The 22,543-nt window shown below is 48.6% G+C and overlaps 1 protein-coding gene across 6 annotated transcripts in view; it reads right to left on the reverse strand.

Moving 5' to 3' along the window:
* The window catches only part of Slc6a17 (solute carrier family 6 member 17), a 46,783-nt gene extending 35,690 nt beyond the window's left edge, over nt 1–11,093 (reverse strand). The window contains exon 1 of one of the 6 annotated variants that reach the window (XM_028879422.2): nt 10,688–11,093. The gene's annotated coding sequence lies outside the window, so the exon portion shown is untranslated. The other 5 variants (XM_028879427.2, XM_028879426.2, XM_028879425.2 and 2 more) reach the window with 5 other exon arrangements.
* Between the last annotated feature and the right edge of the window lie 11,450 nt (nt 11,094–22,543).

Here is a 22,543-nt window from a genome sequence, read left to right on the forward strand (position 1 = left end):
TTAGTTATTTTCTCCAAACGTCTGGCCGTCCCCGAAGGTAAGCTGCCATGCCCTGCATGGTTTCGAGGCAGCTTCCCTCGGACTTCCTCTCCCAGGATGCACCTGCAAGGACTCCAGTTCCATTTTGAATTCCTCCCTCTTTCACTCCATCCAGGTGTCCGTCTCTGTCCTGACCCCACCACCCTGCTCTGCTTCAGGCCCTCTGTTTTCTCGGGAACCTTTGGTAGGCTCCCTATTCATTTATCTTAGCCATCCTACTTACGGCCTTTACATTTTTTTTTGTTTACATACGAATATGTCTGTGTTAGTATGTGTGCATATGTATGTGTGCATGGGTGCATACATGTGCACGTCTGAGGACAACTTGGGGGAGTTGGTGCTTTCTGTCCACCATGTGGGTCTCCAGGACCAAACTTAGATCATCAGTCTTGGTGGCAAACAACTCTAACTGCTGAGCCATCTTGTTGGCCCTTACATGTAGCCTTCGGAAGCAACTGCTAGAAACACACGGCGTTCTAACGAGAACCCATAGCCCTTCTTTCTTTCTTCTTCTTTATCTTTGTTTTTATTTTTTGTTGTTTCTCGAGACAGGGATCCTCTGTGAAACAACCCTGGCTGTCCTTGAACTCTGTAGATCAGGCTGGCCTCAAACTCACAGAGACCCACTTGCCTCTGCCTCCCAAGCACTGGGATTAGAGGTGTGCTCCACCATGCCCAGCCTTATAGCCCTTCTTAAGGCATTTGATCCCCTCCACGTCCACATAAATGCTGGCCTTCAATTCCTCCCTCTATAACCCATGTCTTCAGCCTCCAGAAGCCTTCTGTGTCTGCCTCTTCACCTTACCTCAGTGACACCTTCTATAATGCTCTGTGTAAGCACTAGTGGCCCTTTTCTCTTCCCGCCTTGGCATACTCTCTAAGGTTACCTTGGTTCCCAGATAGTCGGGGATGTTCACATGCTCCATTCCTTTTCCAAACAGGACACTCCTCGAAGGCAGGAGCCAAGGGGAAGCTTTTGTCCACCTTCGCTGTTCCTTGTGCAGCGCCTGCCTATTACACACAGGTTACCCTACAAATTTCCGTGGGTGAAACATGGACTTTCTGAAGTCCTTGCTTTCCCACCCTCCGAGAACAACCTTCTTTCCATGTTGAAATTTCAACTGCTGCCTTTAAAACAGAGAGGCAGGGTGAAGAGTGAGCAGAGCTGACCAGGTAAACGCTGAGCCCGACCAGAAGCCTGCAGGGCCTGCCAGGATACTAATCAAAAGCAGCTCTCTGAGCATGTGGGGAGGACCCAGCGCTCAGAAGCCAGCTTTCTGTTCCTTATTCATCTGTAAAATAATAGAGAACATCACTTACCTACCAACTGCATCTGCCTACCTCATGGCTAGAAGGAAAAGAGAGCAGGAACTCCTTGAGGAGACAAATACAAGGAAAGGTGAGTTTTCCGATCGTTCCATTTCACAGGCTTGTTGGGTTTGTGTTTGTGTTTCCTCCTTGGCAAGACCAAATTCTGATGTTTTTCTATTAATGCATGTTCAATAAATAGGCTATGAAAAAAAAATTGAGCTTGCATTTTGAATGCCCCTTAATTTTTTTCCAGTCCTGCACTTAGTTTCCTAGCTTGAATATTTTTCCATTTTCTGATGCAATATTCTGATGTCATGGACCAAGGACGTTCTCAGGTGGTAGTTTAAAAACTGAGGGGGCTGGAGAGATGGCTCAGTGGTTAAGAACACCGACTACTCTTCCAGAGGTCCTGAGTTCAATTCCCAGCACCCACATGGCGGCTCACAACCATCTGTAATGAGATCTGGCACCCTCTTCTGTATACATAATAAATAAATAAATCTAAAAATAAAAAAATAAAATAAAAAAAACGAGATGTGCCGAGCGGTGGTGGCGCACGCCTTTAATCCCAGCACTCAGGAGGCAGAACTAGGCAGATCTCTGTGAGTTTGAGGCCAGCCTGGTCTACAGAGAGAGATCCAGGACAGGCACCAAAACTATACAGAGAAACCCTGTCTCGAAAAACTAAAACAAAACACAAACAAAACAAAAAAAAAAAAAAAAAAAAAAAAAAAAAAAACAAAACTCAAAAACCCGAGGTGCACCAAGAGGCCTGACTATGATCTGTTGGCTTTCTCCTCTTTCAAAGGAACCAGGACTAGCGCTCCACCTTCACCATCTCACAAATGGGATTCATCCTCGTCTCAGAAGCAAGTGTGTATGATGGGGGTGGGGGTAAGAGGGGGATGGTCCCCAACAACAAATGGGGCTGAGGAGTCCATTGTAACTCCTGCATTGCTTCCCCCCTTCCTGTCATATTTGCCGAATGTGTTCTGTGTGGCTAATATTTTGTTTTCTTAGTCAAGAGAGAAAAGAAGCAGGAAAAGAGGCAGATGGTCCAGAGGGGGAGGAACTGGCACTGGAGGGTGTGGGCGTGGTCAGTGCCAACAAGATCCTTTAGTTCCTTTGCAGCATTTCATATGAGGGGGAAATGCGTGCCCCGTATGTAAGATGGATGGCCCGGTGCCTCTGCGCGAGTGCACTCTGACAGCATTCGGTGCTGAGTTGTTTTCGGGGGGACTTCTGAAGATAGAGCAGGGTGTAGCCCGTAACAACAACAGCGGCAGCACACAGGTCACATGGCTTCAGTGTAGCCCTTAACAACAACAGCGGCAGCACACAGGTCACATGGCTTCAGTCCCACCTCTGCGGAAGCCAGGGTGCTAACACCATTCAGCCATTGTCTCCTCTAATCCCTCCACAGTTCCAACAGGAAAATACCACTGGTATTCCCACTTTACAAATGAAGAAGTACAGGCTACCAGGAATCGCCTCTGTTTCACTGAGCTCAAGATCCTTTGATCTTGGGCCAATGGAAGTAAGTAGGTCACCCCTGCCACAGATCAGCTGCCATTTTGAAATGGACATTGATTGCACATTATGGCCTGCTTTTAAGATGTATCAGTGAGCATAAACATGTATTTTGGAACTCATGGAATAAGGCAACTAGTTTATGGTCAAAAGTGGAGGCCACTGGATCTATACTACCATGGTCTGATTCCAGGGCCTGACTCCTAACCTGGCTGCAATTATAGGAAGACATGGGATCAGAGGCAGGTAAACCTGACTATGTATCCTGCTCTGCCATCTATCAGCAGTGAATCTCTGGGAGAATATGTAGCCTCTTATGATTCCCGATTCTGGACCTGAAAATATGGGGATGAAAACTCCTAATTCATGTGTATAAAAACCTAAGGACTGTAGTCAATAAAGCACCCCCCACCCTCCATAATCCAACACCAGCCGCCTCCTTTAGTTCAGAAAATACAGGAATTTGGCTCAACCCGCAGGAAAACCCACCTGCATTCCTATGATGCCCTGAATGAATGTGGAACAAGCACACAGGGGCCCACTGACATGGGGAGCTGGTGAGGACAAGCAAGTGTTCATTGCTAGAATGATTTCCCACTGTCCTCTTGGGCTGGAAGAATGGAGCCCAGATTCCTATAAGTTAGAGGCACTACTGAAAATACATCCTTATTTTTTTTTGTTTCCTTCATTTCCTTTATTTCTTTCAATACATATACACTATCCACTATGTGCCAGGACCTGTTCAAAACAGAGGAAATTACATTCCTGCCCTGTGAGATTTATATTCTCACACTAGGGGGGCAAATTAATACATGGTATCTAATACAAAGTATGCAGAGGAGGAGATGGAGTGGGGGGCAAGGATGATATGAGATACAGAGGCGTTAAGACAGCACACTCGGATAAGATAACACAACAGAGAGAGAGTGAGCCATTCAGATATCCTGCAAATGCACTCAGGAGAGAGGAACCAGCAAGCACAAAGGCTTGGAGACAGGACCAGGGTGCTTGGTGACTATAAGCAATAGAAAGGTTTATGACCAGCGCACCCTCAGTCAGGGAAATGGAGAGGGACTGAGGCAGGAAGACAGAGAATGTCCAGAGCAGGCAGGACCCACAGCCATGGGAAACAGCCTGCATTTTCTCTGAGGCTGGCAGAACGGTCTGGTCTGGGAGATTTGTGAGCTGTGATAGGATCTAACACAATTGTTTTCAAAAGGATCAATAGCTGCTTGTAATTTAACAACTAGAGAAACTAGGAGGGTAGATGAAAGATGGCGGTGACCTGGGCCAGGCTGCTGTAAGTATTGAAGAGAGGAGAACAGGGAGCCGGACTGGTGGAGAACACTCCAGGCCCCAGACAGAAGGTCTGTATGTACGCCAATTTTAAGAAAGAAAAAGGTTAAAATTAGATATGAGAACAAAAGTGATTGACTGAAGGCCTTACTCTCTTCTTTCCATACCCATGGGGACTCAGGATGGAGGCAGATGGGTCTCCTAGCATCTGCCCAAATCTTCTGACCTGGATTTCCTTAAACTCATTATTTTCTCTTATTTCAAAGACACACAGAGCATCTGAGTGTCCAATTACCTGAGTTAGCCAGCAGAGTTCTGAAGAGCACTTGAAGGAATAGTAATCAGAAACCCTTAATTATGGTCCCCACATGGAGTCTCCTCCCTGGGAACAAGAAGGGTTGGGCCTCTTTCCTTACCTGCTTTCTGTGCAGTTTGGTGGACAGCTGGGCAAGAAAGTATTCCTTACTTGGGACAAGTCACAACTAAGATCTACTATGCTCACAATGACTTAAGGAAAGTGCAATCATTGTTTGATAAATGAGGATTCCGAGAGGCAAAGAAACTCTAACCATCCTGTACAAGGTTACCCAGCCATTAAGTGCAAGAGCTGAGTTTTAAATTGCGATCTACCAAGCTCTGTAGTGAAGACTCTTTTTCATGTGCTGGTATTTTTCCAACTGTTCACAAATCATGGTACACAGAAAAATTAATACTGGTCTGGAACATTATGGTAATAAAGGAGGCTTCACAACCCTGGGCACCCCCAAGCTATTCCAAGAGATATGGGGCATTGTGGTTTCTGGATCGCATGCACCCTCTGGCACCGATTGGGAAGATCTGTAGTGTGTCCTGCTGCCTTGCAGAATGGTGCGTCCAAATCTACCTCTACATGCCAAGTAGAACAACCTCATGGACCATGGCCTCTCCCTGAGGTCAAGAGCTTCCTTACTCCCTTGGGTTCTTCTCCAAAACTAATAACATACCTACTCTTGGGACACTGGTCAAGCAGATTCTTCCCAGCTGTTATAAGGAAGTCTCAGATTACCAGCAGGCAGTTGGTGTCCGGGTATGGCAGGACCGTGGACAGCGCCCACCAGCCATTCTAGGAACCAGCAAGTGCTCAGCAGAAAAACTCTGCTTCTCTTAGATCCCACAAGAAGAGATAATCTAAATCCCCACTGACTTCTCACCTGGCAGCACCTGCTGGAATCACCTACTGGATGATGTTCACATCTTTTGTGGGCAGCCCTTCTCCTCTGTTTACAGCTCCTGCTAGTATTTAAATGACAAGGGTGTGGGAGTCTTTTTTTTTTTTTTTTTTTTTTTTTGGTTATTCGGGACAAGGTTTCTCTGTGTAGCTTTGGTACCTGTCCTGGAACTCACTCTGTAGCCCAGGCTGGCCTCGAACTCACAGAGATCCACCTGCCTCTGCCTCCCGAGTGCTAGGATCAAAGGCGTGCGCCACCACCACCCGGCGGTCTGCGAGTGTTACACAGAGAAAAATATCATTGACAGAGTTTTGGGAATGCGGACCAGTGAATTCTATTTGTGAGAAAAAGAATAGTTGGCAAATCAGTAGCACACAAGAAATCCTAGTTAAACCAGTAAGTATGAGTGATGGCGTGCTATCTTCAGATGAACTGCTGGGTAAGCTCCGTGCCAGGGCTTAGATCGGAGGCTCCTCTGGCCCTTAGCATGGCTTCCCTCCCATCCCACAAGAACTACAGTAGAAACGGGTCTTTACACCTCAACTCCAGGTTGTATGTAGACTAAGGCAGCCTAAGACTCACTGGACCCAGAACCATTCCCTAACAAAGCATACCCGGGTCTGAGGTAAGAACACTTTAGAGACTTAGTAATATTCATACTGCCTCTGAGCCTATGTTCTCTCATGTGCTTGCTCCACATTTATTTCAGGGCATTACCTGTGCACAGTGATATATGAGTATGTATTTTTAAATAACTGAATTTACACATCAATAAATGCCTTAATACTAAAAAAAAAAAAAAATACTCATGGAAAGAGGGACAGAAAGAATGATTATCAGCAGATTGCATCTCCACAAAATGGCTGCCCCTGAAGCAAAGGTTTCTGGGTAGCTTCTGTCTGCTGGGCCAGGGGACCATTAATGCTTATGTTTCAGTTATCTATCCTTACTTACAGGAACTCCCCCCTTCAAGGTCTCTGGTGGTTTGGGGATGGGAGACGGGCAGGGACAATATGGAACTCTTCCTCTGGGAATGGCAACTTCTCAGAGAGAGAAGAGACAGACAGACAGGAGGAACCAGATGCCAGCTTTCCCAGAACAGCCAAGGACACACGTGATAGAAGCCTGAGAAGAGGAGAGTCTCCGTGGGATGTGACCAGGAAACAAGCAGCAGCCCCCTCACCAGCCCCTGCCAGCAGCGACAGTAATAACCTTGCTAATGCCAGCAGTTTGGCTCTGGGGTCCAGGCCTCATCAGAGACTGCAAATCCCTGGCACAGACTGTCCAGCAGAGAAACCTGACACACCAGAGCTCCCATCAGCTCCTGGCTGTCCTTGATTCTGCAGATGCAGAGATTCTCAGAGCAGCATCTGACCTGCTCCGCCTCAATTCCTCCCTTCTCCAGGCACCAGCCTGGAGTGGACAAACTTGAAGGGAGTGAAATCTGGAGCTGGAGAGTCAGGAAGAGAAAGACAGGAACAGGATATAACGCACCAAGATAGAGCCTAGGGTCTTTTTCTGGATTCTGACTCAGCGGGAACCAAATGTCATCTGCCTTAAACCTTGGCAGGACGGGTCTGGTCATTTTCTACCAGTTTCCCACTGGTAGAGATCTGATTCTCCCTTTCCCAAGACACTAGTTTGAAGAGCAGAGCCCACAGATTTTAATAAACCTTCATTTTGATAAATGCCTACACTGTCAGCTGCATTCATTAAGAACTTGTTATTGGAAACGCATCACGAAGTGGTTAAGAACATGGGATTTGAAGTCTGACAGAAGCAATTCACTAATCTGAGTGACCTTGAGCAAATTAGTTAACCTCTCTGAACCTCAAAATCCACATCTATAAACTACAGATAGCAATATCTATCTCCTGGGATCACAGGGATGATTGAAGAAGATTGCCTGTAGAGAGAGAGTACTTAGCAAAGCACAGAGGCCTCAATAAAAAAACTGGGTATTATCTATGTGTGCCAGCCACAGTATGAAGTGTGCAGTCCAGAACCGCTTTTTCCTCTGCTAAAATCATGTGTGTGCTACTGCACACTTGTAATCCTGGCGCTTGGGATGCAGAAGGGTCAGGAGTTCAAGGTCATTCTCAGCCACAAGGTGAGTAAGGAGGCCAGCCTGGGCTACCTGAGACACTATCTGGAGGGAAAAAAGGGTGGGAGAGGGAGGGAGGGAGGGAGGGTGGGTGGGAGGAGGGGAGGTGGGAGGGAGGGAGGGGGTCTGGAGGGGACTGGGATGTAGGAGGCGTTTCCCTCAGAGCACTGCCTCACTTGTGTCTGGGATAGTGCATCAGCAACCCAGGATTGTGCTTCTGACCTCTACCAGCCTAGGATGCTGCTCAGGGGAGGCTGGCACAGGGTCTGAGATGCAAGGGTTTGGTTTTGTTTCCCACCCCGGTTCTCAGATGTCTGTCTGTCAGGATTTCTTGCAGCATAGCCTGGAAGCCAGTGATAAGTTAGGCTTTGCCTGGGAGTTGGGGGGGGGGCAATCTACCTTCCTTTTTAAACTCTTCTGCTGCTTATCTTAGCGGTTTTAGAGGGATTAATGATGAATCCTCCTACTGCAGCGGAATTGGACAGGAGAGTCTGAGGGGAGGGGAGCACCAGGCAGGAGGCTCCTGCTCTGGAATCCTCTCATCCCTGTCTTTATTGGTCATGGAATGTGTTTCCAGATGAAATAGGGAAGGCATTGACTTCAGAGTGAACACGCAATGTAGCCCCCCCCCCCTTCTCATAGTAGCCAACTGCAGTCCCACAGGTCAGCTTGGACTTTTTCTGGCTACCTTGGGGGAATCTTATGTTCTTGATTCTTGAAGTGAATACACCCTAGATCAGCCTTAGATCCAGACATTTTACAAAGGGGAAGGACAAGAAGTCCAGAATCCCTCAAAAAGGTAGGAGACCCATTCTTCTCTTTCCTCTCTAGAAAAAGCCAACAACAGCTCCACTGAGCATCTCTTTTGAAGCTTCCAACTCCATGACAGATAGGGCAGGTGAACAGGGGGATGGCAAGACCCATTCAAAGAGAAAGGACCCCTGAAATCTACTCAGCAGGTGTCCCAGCTTGGGGACAGGCCACAGTCATACATAATACCAGCGAGTCAAGGTCTCGCTGTTGGAGTCATCCAGGAGCCATTGTAAGTGGCCATACTACTTACCTGACTTACTAGCCTGGTTCCTGTTCCAGCTTCCCCATCCAGGGCAGACTTGAAGGTTGGAATTAGGTCCATTTGAAGCAGAATTGTGGGTTCAATCGTACAGGATCTGGCCTCCTTCATAAGCCTATGCCTACACACACACACACACACACACACACACACACACACACACACACACACCCTCAGGAGCACAGCAGGAGGGGTGGGGAATCATCTCTGGTTGAGATCCACAACAGAAGAGGTGGGAACCCAATGTCTGGCAGCACCTGCTATATGTCTAGCACTGGCCACAAAGTAAGGCTGTGTAAAACGTCACCAACGGCGTCCTCCTTAACGACTTTGGAAACAGAGGGTCCATGATGCAGTGACTTGCCCAAGATCACCATGCTGGCACATGAGGGAGCAGTGGGCCAAACTGTCAAACACCGTGCCCCCTCTGCAGCCTGACCCTGCTGGCCATCCCCATGAGGACAGAGTTCAACAGGCCCTTGTTGACAGCAGGCAAACTGAGATCTGCTCCAAAGACTCGTGCCCCCCCCCCCTCCCCAAGTCACTCGGAGCTCAGGCCTCTCCAGCTCACGAGTCCTGCTAAAGAACTGCACCGAACTCACAGACAGCTGACACACGACTCGGTGTGACTCAGGCTGAGCACACTCCAATCAGAGCTGGTGGGCACGATTCACCTCCTGCACTGAGTCACTGTAGGCTAAGCTGCAGAAATTCTCCTCTCAACTCAACCACCTACTTAGCCACAGCGGCTCCACTAGAGGAAAAGACAACACCCGGGAGCTACCACCTCTGGTGGCCTTGTCCGTCGCCAAGGGCAACCAGGTGTGACCTGAAAGTCCTTCTTTCCCAGGAGATGGATCTACCTTACTGGACATGATACAATGTGAGAACCACTGAAGGCACCAGATGCTTACGCTCCACTCAGTCAGAAACCCACCAAAGCTTGACAGATACTATAGAGCCAGTCCAGGATTGTCTCAGTCCCTGGAAGTTCTTGTTAACAAGGGCAACGACAATCTTTCTTCTTCATGAACCCCATTGCTCTAACCCAACCCAGCTTGCCTCTTGTTCGCAGCTAAACTACCTCCCAAAGTAGCTCTACTTTGAAATGTCCTAAGTCATACGGCCCATTCAACTATTTCTAAAGAAGGGGACAGGAAGGATGGGAGAAAGGGAGAGAGGGAGAGGGGGGAGGAGGAAGGGAGGGAGAGGAAAGGAGGAAGGGTGGGTGGGGAGAGAGGGAGGAAGGAAAATTTTCAAAGAATAAAGCCCACTTGACAGCAACTGGGTCCAAGTAGCCTCAGAACTTCTTGACTTGAACCCCTGACAGAGCTGTTTGGGCTTTCAAGAGAACTGAAGCATTGGGCTTCCTTCCAAGGCGGCCGCGCCCCTGGGGGAGCAGCCTTGGCATACTGCGAACATCCCTTCATAGCACCGTCTGCACAGGTATAAATGTGGCGGAGGCCTCTCTCCAGACAGCGGGCCCCTCTAGACTGTGGCCCCCAGTGCATGACTCCTGTCTCTGTCTTTCGGTCCCCAGATGCGCTTCCCTCGGGGGAGGAAGGGCCTCTTCCACTCTAACTCCAGATTCACTGAGAAGCAGCCCCGGGACTGGGAATTAAATATTTATCTCCGGCGCGAACGTACTGCTTCTCTAGCCAATGTTACCGTCAAGGTCACGGGCCCGAGGCCGAGTGGCTGGGGCTGGGGTCCCCAGCTGCGCCGGAGCCTGCTGGTTGAGCTGCGCCCTGGGCGCGCTCCAGGCACAGGGACCCACCGAGCTGGCCTCCCTGGTCCTCTGCTGGTCCTCGCCTCTGCAGTTGTCCTGTTACCTCCGGAGTTCTGGGGCATCCTGAGCTCCAGAAGCTGAAGCCCAAGTCCAACCTGTGCAGGAGCTGCCGAGCACCCTTGACAAGCCAGCTCATCGCCGCCCCTGGGCTCTGTCGCCAGGCAACGGCGGCCGGAGCGCCGGGAGGAGCCCCCGCGCCAGCGCAGGGTCGGGCGGACCGGGAGGAGCGCCGCCACGCACCAGGGGCCTCCGGCCTTCCAGGCTGGGGCGGGGCCGCAGCAGGCAAAGTTGCCGTGGCTGGCTCGGGTACGCCAGACGGGGAGCAGACGGCGACTCACCTGTCCCGCGTGGGCCGTCGCGTGGACTCGGCCCCTGGACTACCGCCGAGTGGCCGTGGTCCCCGACGGATCGTAGGTGCACCGTCCTTCCCGAGGGCAACTGGAGTCAAGCGGCGACGGGCCCGGGCCCGGGCTGGGGGACCCGGAGCTGCGCGCGCCGGCGCACGCGGCTCAGCTGGCTTCTCGTTCCCTCCCTCGCCGTCAGTCCCAACCCTGCTCCCGCCCTTCGCCCTCTCGGGGCTCTAGGGAGCCACCCCGGGGCCCAGGTCCCGCAGCGGAGGGAGCGCGTGGCTGCGAAGGCCCCGGCCGACTGCCGCCCTCCCCGCGCCCTGTCCGCACTGGCTCTGCGGAGCGGAACGGAGCTGGGCGGAGCGCGGCGCGCACTGTTCCCTCGCTTTCCGAAAGGCCACCCTGGCGGCGGGGCGCCGTGACGCAGGCTTGACTCACGCGCGGGCCCGCGTCAATGCGAGGCTCCAGGGCTGCAAGCGAGGCTCTGATGGCCGACACAGGCAGAGGGGTGGGCAGGGAGCAGAAGAAGGGTTGCCGGAGCAGCCTCTTGAGACCTGAATGCTCTCTCTCCTTAGGGCATCTGCCCTCGCGAATATGGAGCCCGATGGCCAAAGGCCACCTGAGCCCGGGACCTCACCTGTCTTTACAGACTCACCTCCTTTCGACCCTCTTTCAGGATTCCAATCCTACCCCGTGGTTATTCTTTCCATCCCTATGCGGATGTTGCCTCTATTCCTACCTTTGGGCTGCCCTTTTCCTCCAACACTCTTCCATCCTACCACCGTACAAAGCCAACCCCTGCACAACACAGTTTCCCAGACCCCTGCCAAATGAGTGAAGTGGGGGGCAGCGAGAGGGAGGGGGAATTGTAACTGGGTACCAAAAAGTTGTTGAAGGATGCTGGCTTTAAATAATGTATAGACACAAGGAGAAAGGGCAGTCACTGTGGAGGGGACCGCGTGCCCAGGGCGGATGCAAGAGTGAAGAATGTGTGCAGACAGGTGGTTGCCTGAGCTGGAACAGGGCTGGAGGTGAAGTTAGACATAGTGACGGAACCTGGCTGGCTGGAAGTGCTGTTTGGAGAGTCTGAAATGATTGTCTCTGCTCTAGGGGACCTTGGGTATATCTCAGGCGGGTACCTGTTTGGGTGAGATGGAGAAGGTGAGATCATCTTCATTATCCTAGCTAAAGTTGATAAAGACCAGAAGTGAGAACTCGGAAGAGACTAAGACTCTGTTCTTACAGTCTAACCTGCAACAGTTTTATGGATGTTGACAGAAGAGACAGAACTCCAGGGCCAGAGACAATGGACTTGTATTACTCTGGACACAGCGAGTTGTACACGCTTCATATTCAGATCATTTCTCCTAATCCTCAAGTCCTATGGAAGTAGCCTCAAGTTTAGGGAAGCCTAACGTTTTATAATGGACTACAAGAAAAACTGCTGTTGATTTGCACCGACAGAATTTTTATCATAAAGGACATCGAACAAAACTCCCCTCCACTATCTCTGTTTTCTGAGGCAGTTCACTATGCAAAGATCTGCCAAACCAGATTGGAACAAGAAGCCATCAGTGCCTCTGCCTATGAGACATCTGGAAATGCAAGATGCCCATTGAGAATGATCTCTCCCAATAGATGATGCTTTTAGTCAACAAGTATTTAGCAAGCCTACCATCTGCAGGCACTATTACCATCCTGGGGACATAACAGGCAAGACCCATCATGATCCCTGCCCTTATGGATCTTACATCCTGGTGCGCTTAACCAGGAAATGAGCAGGATGGAGGTTCGTGAAAGGGAAAAGCAGGTGATATAAGAGCTATGGTGGAGGTGAATAAATACGGTGTGACAGCTGATGTGTTGTAAGGGGTGAGAGGAAGGGAAGTCTCAGATGTAGATGGTTTTGAGGAAATGGGCTTTAGAGTTGGTGTCATGATGGGAAGAGAACTTTGAGTCTGGTGAACCTAAGTTTTTTTTCTAGATTGTCATTACTTACATACCTTGAGTAAGATCTATACCCCAATGAGCCCCAGTTTCCACATCTGTAAAAAGGTACACACTTGCAGGAAATACATATTCTATGCAGTTGTGATGATCACAAGAGATGATTGTTTTAAATTATCTGATATCACATGCCCTTGATAAATGACTGTTATTAGATGATTGTATTATCAGTAAGACAACCTAGAAAGAGGAGATTTGGGAACGAGGGGAAAGCACTCCTGGATTTGAGGCATACTGAAAACAGCATGTCTATCAGGTACGAAGGCCCTTGTATCACATCTACTGGCTGACAGACCTAATCTTGAGTGAACTCAGTACTTGTTTTCTTCATGCAAAGTTCTCTGGGGGGAAAGTCACATTGTGAATCCATCTCCTTCTGCCTTCATGGTCCCCAGACTTGAATGGGCTTCTTATTGCCTCCATGCAGCTCTATGATCCATTCCTCTCTCCAGTCAAGGCCACCCCAACTTTCTATTCTCTCAACCACCCTTCTTGCCCTATCCATTACTTCCTTGGTCTCTCAGAAACTGCCTCAGTCCTCAGAAGCTCCTTGAATTTCGCCCAGAGCGGTTGTTCCAGCCCCACCTACACCTGCCTGAGCATCTACACTTTTCCTCCTGCCGGTCCCTACTGTCAGAATCCAGGCCCTACTTAGCCCTGGGCCCTTGGCCCACACCTTCACGACAGCCTCAGACAGCGTCAACTATCCTAGACTCTCCTGGCTCATCAACCTGTCCCCTGCTACTGGGTCTTTCTCTGCAACTATGAAGCATGTTCGGATATTTCCTTTAGAAGTCACCCCAACTTTATCCTTCCAAACCCTCTGTCTCTGTTTGCTCCTCGCCTCCTCACCCCTTAGTCAATCCTGCTCTCTCATGGTGTCAAGATGGATCTCAACAGTGACCCCTGAGCCACTAAACCTGCAGGACGTTTTCCCAGTCCTCCTGCTATTGACCCTCTATAGTACTTTCTTGGACCTCTCTCCTTCTTGAAGTGCCCACTCCCTGTCTGCCTCTGCCCTCTAGTCATCCCTGTAGTTCTCCTGCTGACCTTTCTATACTGGACTTCCCAGATCCTTTCTGTCTCTCTGTCACTCACGGTTGTTCTTCTACACCACCCGCTCTCCGGCTGCTGTCCTCATTCCAGAGTCTCCTGAGCTCTGCACACTCAAATACTTCCTCCACCTGTCCAGACAGACCCCTCAGAACCACCTCCTTATCCGGAAACCCATCCTGCAAAACAGTCAACAGTTTTCTTTCTGATCCACATCTAAGTTCCCTCCCGGAAAAGCAATCGTCACTTTGCAACCCGCTCCTTCTTATCCCCTCATGATACGCATCATTAAATCCTGGAGGCCTTAGCACCTAACTGCCGCTAGAGTCTGGCCACTTCTCTTAAATTCTACTGTCACAATCGTAACACAAACTATAACCATAACTCACCTGACACTCAAAATCTCCTGACTCACATTCCAGGTTCACCCCTCTTCCCCACAAAAGAGGAATTTTTAAATGGGTTTCCAGGACAGTGTTGCTCTGTGTAGCCCTGGCTGTCCTGCAGCTCTCTCTGTAGACCAGGCTGGCCTCAGACTCAGAGATCAGCCTGCCTCTGCCTCACTCGTGCTGGGATTAAGGGTGTGCACTAGCACACTTGGCTACAAGAGAAATTTTTTAGAAGTGAAAATGTAACGGTACCCTTCTCAAGCCCACAGCGCCCTGAGGCCCTTTCCCGTCTCCAGCTTCATCCGCCGCTCCTCCCTCCTGACTTTCCGGCAGCCCGCTTGCTCCCTCAGCCTTCTCTCTGCTCTCCCCACTCTTCCCACGCTTTTATGGCTCAAGCTTCGGCCCATCTGCCCCCTCTGCCAGGAATTAGTCAAGGCCCCTCCTCCTCTTCCCTCACTCAACCGAATCCCCCATCCCCTTCTGCCTGTGTAGAAGAATAACGCCAGCCTTTCGGGTGGATTGTCTTTCCCTTTGTAGATTTGTCACAACTGTGGTGAGGTATTTAACAATGTGACAGGCTGCTTGAGGGGGGTCCCCTTGGCTGATGTGGAAACTCCACAAAGGCAGAGACCATGTGTATCACCAATACATGATAGACTCTCTACAAATATCTACTAAAAGAATAGAAAGGGGTGATTAGAAATATGAGTGGAGATGCCAGGAGAGCAGGCTGGAGATGAATTCAGAAGTCCTAACCACAGAAAACGTGGCCGACTTTTCCTCTGTATGTTCTATACAGGGGAAAAGTGGAGATGAGCTGGAGAAAGCTTCAGTGGGAGGACTGACTTCTAAGGCAAGAGCAAGGAGGGTCAGAAAAGAAGACAGGGAGGCAAGAGTTGGGGGGACAGTGTGTGTCACAGACGTTTCTAGAAGGAAAGCCAATCCATGGTGTCAAAAACTGCAATGAGTCAGAGATGAAGCCTGAAATGCATCACCGGTGGGCGGGCTCATGACATGACAGGAAGCCACAGTGCAGGTGCTGAGGTGGAAATGAGCCGTAGACTTGCACCATGGAGCCTTCTCAAGCACGCCAGCTTCCAATGGCCATCTCTCCTCTGATCATCCTGAATAAACTCTTCCTTTTACATAACACTGCATAGTATTAAAATTATACTGTGTGGGGGCTGGAGAGATGGCTCAGAGGTTAAGAGCACTGACTGCTTTTCTAGAGGTCCTGAGTTCAATTCCCAGCAACCACATGGTGGCTCACAACCATCTGTAATGAGATCTGGTGCCCTCTTCTGGTCATACATGCTGTATACAAAATAAATGAATAAATCTTAAAAAAAATAAACATAAAGTCCATTTATCCTTTAAAAAAAATTATACTGTGTGATACTGTGAAGGTGGTATGACTAGTACCTTCCTATTACTGATGGGGAAGCTAAGATTTAGTGTGGGTAGTCAATCCACCTAACTATACAGAGAGTTCATCCCGTGTTTAAAGCCTTTGCTCTCGTTGTTGATGTTTAGGGACTTGTAATGTGTGTCCCCTTTCATGTATGTAACTTCTGAGTATGTTGAACACAGAGATACTAAGATAATGACATCTCCTTTGTTCTGAGTGACACAATTATTGCCATTTCCCTTTCTGGAAATGACCATCCCTTCCTCTGGATAGTCTCAGCTACATCTTCTGTGGTTAGGACTTCTGAATTGGTCTCCAATCTTCTTTCCTGGCCTTTCTACTCATATTTCTAACCCCTCCTTTCTATTCTTTCAGCAAATATTTGTGGAGGTTCCATCATGTGTTGACGATAGACATGGCCGCTGCCTTTGTGGAGTTTCCACATTAACCAAGGGGACCCCCTCAAGCAGCCCGTCACATTGTTAAATACCTCACCACAGTTGTGACAAAGCTACAAAGGGCAAGATAATCCACCCAAGAGGTTGGCATTATTTTTCTCTGCAGTCAGAAAGGTATTTCAAGTGTTTGAAATTATGGCTCCTGAATCCTTTCATAACACTTTCTTCAAGAGATGATGTCTGTATCTCCTCCCTTTGAATCTGGGCTCCATGACTGCTTAAACAAGAGAAGTGATATCATGCCTGTTTCTAAATAAAGGCTATAAGCAAGTATTGCCGCCATTATCTCTGTCCTGGAATCCTGTTCTAGAACTGACTACCATCCTGTGAGGAAGCCAAAGTGGCATGCAGAGAGGCCTACCCTTGAGGAAGCTGAAGACCCCAGACCCCAGTTCTCACTGGACCCTTGACCTAAAATTACCCACAGCCTACCAGCCAAGTGAGCAGATCACCAGGGAAGCGGATCTTCCAGACTCCAGCCAGAGCCTGATGTCAGGTCCACATAGAGCATACATAGCCCAGAGAAGCTATTCCCAGACACCTGGTCCACAGAACTCATGAGACAGAAAAGACGAATGCTTTAAGCCATTGCATTCATTCATTCATTCACTATCTAATTTTATGTGCATGGGTGTTTTGTCTGCATATATGTCTATGCACTACATGCATGCCTGGTGCTCGCAGTGGCTCGTAAGAGGGTACAGTATCCCTTACAACTGGAGTTACAGACAGTTGTGAGCTGCCATATGGATGCTGGGACTCCAACCCAGGTCCTCTGGAAGAACAGCCAGTGCTCTGAACTACTGAGGAATCTCTCTAGCGCCTAAGCCATTACATTTGGGGGAGATTTCTTATGCAACAATAAAAAACCAGAAAAGCCATATAATCATCAACATGTGTGGATGAAAGTAGGTAGATGTTCAGTGACCACGTATCATCTACCTGCTACTCTCAGTTCTGGGAATTCCTTCAGCCCTGAATTAGTAAATTGGGCCTCTTCCAACAGCTGTCATGGGAATGCATCCCCTCAGACTGTGTTTAGTTGGTAAAGAATAGCAAATCTCACGCAACTAGTGTTTAAGGTCTAAAGCATAGCTCATAAGGATGTCTCTCTCCACTACTGTTACTGAGTCATTGAACCTGTAAAATAAAATAACTGCTACACTTCTGGACTGGAATATGATCATCCTGCTGTGGCTTCAGAAGACACAGCCAATCTTTGTGGCTATGTGACCTTTCACCTGAAGGAAAAGGCAAGTGTCACGCACTTCCCTGGGGCCATAGACACTGGGGCCTGGAACTCGAGCTCCATGTATCCCGCACGCTAACTCACCCTCGAGGCACTTTGGTCTCCTTAACTCCCCATCTTTGCCCATCCTTAGCCACTCTCCCTAATGACCTGCAACAGTGCCCAGTGACCTTGGATTCACCCTCTCACAGAGGAATCAGCTGGAATCCACAGAAGAGAAGAAGCAAGTTTTTCAGCCTGGGAAGGAAAATGAAGAGTCACCAGGTCCCTGTTCTCAGTGTGCAGAGGACGGAGCTGTGGATCAGCACACAGTGCATACTGGAAGACCTGGCCCCCAGCAAGGGGCAGTGAGGCAGACCATAGTCCCAGCCACTCACGAGGCTGAGGCAGGAAGAGTGCTTAAGCCCAGAAGACTGGGAGCGGCATGGGGAACACAGAAAGACCCTGAGACCCCATTTCAAGAAGAAACAAACAAAAAACCAACAACTTGGCTCCAGGACTCAGAGGGTTAGTATCCAAATGTCCTTGCTCATGACATGGTGATGACGCTACTGTCCCCTTCATAGCTGGCTGGGTGCCAATGAAATTTCCCCCAAGCAATACATTTCTAAGAGCAGTGGGTGGCATCATGAGGCTTTCATACATGTGAGGTACTGCGGCTGCCGGGGTGGCGATACAGTGAGCACATGGTAGGGTCTAGAAGTGAGGATGCTCTTCACCCTGTGACCCTGTGTACCTGGAATGGAACTCTGAGAGGGGAGAGAGCTTGGCCTACACACCCGAGTGTTCCAAAGGTCACCTATCCACAGCTGAAAGGGGAGGGGACTTCATGAGCAGAGGCAGCGTAGAGCAGCAGCTGCTCCTCCTCACATGGCCACCGGGAACCAACCTTGGGGATGGCAGTTCTTCCTATGGCTCAACGTTTACCTTCTCCTGTTGTCACACAGTACTCTGGGTTTCAAACGCAAATAAACTGCATCTGGGAAAAATCTTTGCGCCAATGTGCTCAGTTTCTGGCGTATCTCAAAAAATGGCTTATACACCAGCCAGAAACAACTGGGAGATGGTTGGGTGTTTCCCTCTGTATAGGCCAGTGCTGTGGGATGGTCTGTATGTCAAATCTGTTGCTCTGATTGGTCAATAAATAAAACACTGATTGGCCAGTGGCCAGGCAGGAAGTAGGTGGGACAAGGAGAGAGGAGAATACTGGGAAGCAGAAGGCTGAGGCAGAGACACTGCCAGCTGCCGCCATGATCAGCAGTATGTGAAGACGCCGGTAAGCCACCAGCCACGTGGCAAGGTATAGATTTATGGAAATGGATTAATTTAAGCTATAAGAACAGTTAGCAAGAAGCCTGCCACGGCCATACAGTTTGTAAGCAATATAAGTCTCTGTGTTTACTTGGTTGGGTCTGAGCGGCTGTGGGACTGGCAGGTGACAGAGATTTGTCCTGACTGTGGGCAAGGCAGGAAAACTCTAACTACAGGCCAGGACCTAGTAAATGTCCAAAAGCAGCCTGTGTGGTGGAAAGACAATGCTGAACTTCACCTAGATTCAAGAGAGGCAATGTTTCCAGTTGCAGGAAACAGGGTATTTGTCAGCACGTGGTGGTCGGGGCAGGGTGTTCCATTCAACCCTTGTTCTGAGTACTGTTTTTTTAGAAGGACAACTGCTATGGGATGTTCTGTATGTTAAATGTGTTGCTCTGATTGGTTAATAAATAAAACACTAATTGGCCCATAGCCAGGAAGGAAGTATAGGCGGTACAAGGAGAGAGGAGAATTCTGGGAAGTGGAAGACTGAGGTAGCCACAGCCATGAGAAGTTAGATAAAAGGTACTGGTAAGCCACGAGCCACGTGGCAACTTATAGACTAATAGATATGGGTTAATTTAAGACATAAGAACTAGATAATAAGAAGCCTGCTGCAGCCATACAGTTTGTAAGCAATATAAGTCTCTGTGTGTTTACTCGGTTGGGTCTAAGAGGCTGCAGGACTGGTGGGTGAGAGAGATTTGTCCTGACTGTGGGCCAGGCAGGACCAGAAAAACTATGATTTATTTTCATTCCCCTCTCATTGCTATTTCTTGTTTTCATCATTATTGATGCAAAAAACAAGAACAAAAACAAAAACGGAAAAAGAAACAAACAAACACCGCTTCAATAGCTTCATATGTGGACTATTTTCTTTTGGGGGGCAGGGGAGGTTGGCACAGAAGCCTTCAGTGTCTCTCATTCTCAGTTATAAGTCTGCAGTCATCTCGATACCACTGCCGAAGATGCCTCCCAGCAGCATGGATCCGGGAGATCCGGCAGCAGCATGGATCATGAAAATAAACATGGAAACTTAGAGTCTTCACTTTTATCGAGATAAAAGCTAAGATAGCAGTGTGAGCTGTGGAGCCTGCATGGGACCGGATTAGATCCTCTGCATGCTGATATAGTTGTGTAGCTGGATCTATTTGAGGGGCCCCTGGCAGTGTGATCAGGATCTATCCTGGTACATGAGCTGACTTTCTGGATCCCATTACCTGTGGTGGGACACCTTGCTCACCCTTGATGCAGTAAGGAGGGGCTTGGTCCTGCCTCAACTGAATGTATCAGACTTTGCTATCCCCCCATGGGAGAACTTAGCCTTTGGGAGAGTCGTTGGGGCGGGGCGGGGGGGGGAGTGGGGGGCTAGAGGAGGGATGAGAGGGGAATCCGTGGTTGGAATGTAAAATGAATAAAAAAAATTAAATAAAAAGATAATGATGTGAAATGTCTGATAAAACAGTGTCAAGCCATCTGACTATTAGCATAACAAATATATGAGATAATCAATTTGTAAAGACAAAGACCTCTATTTTGGCTCATTTGTAGAGGTTCTAGCCCATGGTCCATTGGCCTTATCGCTTTGTGCCTGTGGTATGGCATCTAGGCAGGAAAATGTGGCAGAGTAGAACCAGCTAGGTAGGGTCCCATAGATCCCTCAAAGGGCACACCCAAATGACCTGTAATTCTTCAATTAGACCCCATCTCATAATTTCTATCACTTCCCAGTAATGATAAACTGGGACCAGGCCTTTAACTCTTGAGCTATGGGGTGGAGGGATATTCCAAATGCAAACCACAGCACATAACTACTTATGGTTGAGCCTCTTTAGGATAATTATGGTTTTCAGGTGAAGGCAGAGGTAGAACAAATCCTCTTGGGTGTCTGTCTCTCTTTGGGAGTAAGCACAAATGAGTGCAATAAGGAATTTACTCTGTGTGGGTGGACTTTTCTTTCCTGCCCACCAGTTCCCAAGTAACTGACATGGAAACTTAATATTAATTGTGAATGCTCGGCCAATAGCTCAGGCTTGTTACTAGCTAACTCTTACATTTTAAATTAACCCATATTTCTTATCTAAGTTCTACTATGTGGTTCAGGCCTTGTTACCTCATTTTCTACATATCCTGCTTCCTCTGCATCTGCCGACATCTCCTCTGACTCCCAGCATCCTTAGTTTGGTTGTCCCACCTATACTTCCTGCCTGGCTACTGGCCAGTCAACTTTTTATTAAACCAATTGGAGTGACAAATGTTTACAATATACAAAAGGATTACTCCACAGCAACTTTGTCCTTGAACTCACAGGCAGGTCTGGGTTCAATAGGTACATTTACATTCCTGGGCTTAAGGAACAAGTAGGAGATAAAGCTGGAAGATGAAGTCAGTTCTCTAATACAAAAATGTGACATGTCCGGCCTAGAAGCTTCTACTTAGGGGATAGGGAGATAGCTCACTGGGTAGGAGTTCTTACTACACAAGTATGAGGTCCCTAGTTCAAATCCCTAGCACCCACTGAAAAATCATATATGCCTGTAAGACCAGAGCTGTGGGCATGGGGGCCAGAAGATTGCTGCTGGAACGTGTTGGCCCTTAGCCTAGCTCCAGGTTCAGTGAGATGCCCTATCTCAAAGAAATATAAGAGACTGATACAACAGTACACTCAACATTTTCCTCTGGCTCTGTATAAGCATACTAGCACTTACATGTGTGTATATACCACATACACCATTCACGTGTTGATTCACACACACAAAGGGAATGTCTTAGGATGTCTATTGCTGTGAAGAGACACCATGACCACGGCAACTCTTATAAAGTAAAACATTTAATTGAGGTAGCTGTTTACAGTTCAAAGGTTCAGTCTATTATCATGGTGGTATGCAGGCAGAAATGGTGCTGGCTACATCTTGATCAGAAGGCAACAGGAAGTAGACTGAGGTACTAGGCATGGCTTGAGTATATATGAGACTTCAAATCCCATCCCCACAGTGACACACTTCCTCCAACAAGGCCATACCTACTCCAACAGAGCCACACCTCCTAATAGTACCACTCCTATGAGCTTATAGGGGTCATTTACATTCAAACTACCACAGGGGATATTTTTGATATAGTATCAAAAGATAATAGTGAGCTATTAAAAGTTTTAGAGCATGTAAAAGGCATCATGGCAGTGACTTACCTAGGCTTAGAGGTGGTGACCCCAGAGGCCTTCAGAAATATCCTGCTTTTTTAGAAGAGATATCAATTTCTAGTCCTAGAGTCCACTCGAAGTAGCTTCTAGGAAGTTCTTCATTGTTGAATTCATATGTTTCATGACAGCCTCACTTTGGGGCCTGAGTAAGATTCCTAAAACCAATGGACTCCAGTGGCAAACAAGTGTGGGGCAAATGGCAGAGAAATGGGAGGGAGCTGAGGACAGAGAAAGACAGCAGAGGATGACACACATAGAGAACTAATGGAGGCCTCTATTTCCTGCCTGCCTCTTCACATCCCTCCACCCATGACTCAGAGGAGCCTCTGAATGGCTTTGTTCCTTGTCTCCCATGGCAACTCAAGGCCACTATGCTGGTGACGGAGACTATGAATGCACAGCCCTTCACAGGAGCAAGATGTACCACGTAGGCTGTGTGACCTGGCTCCTTTGTGTCTTGGAACTCAATGGCAGAAAACATGGCTTCCAGAGAGTTCCTTCTAGGCAGGGTGGGCATCCCAACTCAGCAAGCCACTGTCAAGGTCGGGAACCAAACCCAGAGCAGACCTTTGGAAACAAACATTCTAGGGCAGGGTTCTAGGCAAACATCTCACTGCAGGAAAGGACCTGCTCCGCTCTCCCTTCCCCTGGATTTCGATGAAAAGCTAGGTAAAATGAGGTTCTGATGCTAGCCCTGCCTGGACACTGCCTGGACCATCTCTGATAGATCTTTCAATGTCTATGACCTTCAGACTCTTTATCTGAGAAATGGA

Source organism: Peromyscus leucopus, chromosome 6, assembly GCF_004664715.2.
Source record: "Peromyscus leucopus breed LL Stock chromosome 6, UCI_PerLeu_2.1, whole genome shotgun sequence".
Classification (NCBI taxonomy): Eukaryota; Metazoa; Chordata; class Mammalia; order Rodentia; family Cricetidae; genus Peromyscus; species Peromyscus leucopus.